We start from the raw sequence: 424 nt of genomic DNA, 5'->3' as shown, positions 1-424 counted from the left end.
TGACGGTGTAGCAGAGGAGGAGGAGGCGAAGAAGTCGGTCGATCTGTGGATCAAGTGGGAGGAGGCGGAACGAGCGGCAGGGGAGCACAAAAGAGCAGCAGGAGTTCAATGGAGGGCGACGAGGACGCTAGAAGACGCGACCGAGTACCATAAGGAAGGAGCATGTCCAATGGATGAGAAGGAGGAGGAGGAGGAGGAGGAGGAGGAGGAGGAGGAGGAGGAGGAGGAGGAGGAGAAGGAGGAGCCTTGCAAGTCTTTCTTCTCCTAATACATAGAAGCTGCTAATAGCATCCCCTCCTTCCTAGCGAACATCCCTTTCGTCCTCTTCCTCGTCCTCGTCCTCTTCCTCGTCCTCGTCCTCGTCCTCGTCCTCGTCCTCGTCCTCACTCATGCTTCTTCAAAATGCCCATCAACCAACTTTCCC

Source organism: Guillardia theta (genome assembly GCF_000315625.1).
Source record: "Guillardia theta CCMP2712 unplaced genomic scaffold GUITHscaffold_96, whole genome shotgun sequence".
Taxonomy (NCBI): domain Eukaryota; class Cryptophyceae; order Pyrenomonadales; family Geminigeraceae; genus Guillardia; species Guillardia theta.
Note: the sequence above shows the minus strand (reverse complement) of the source record.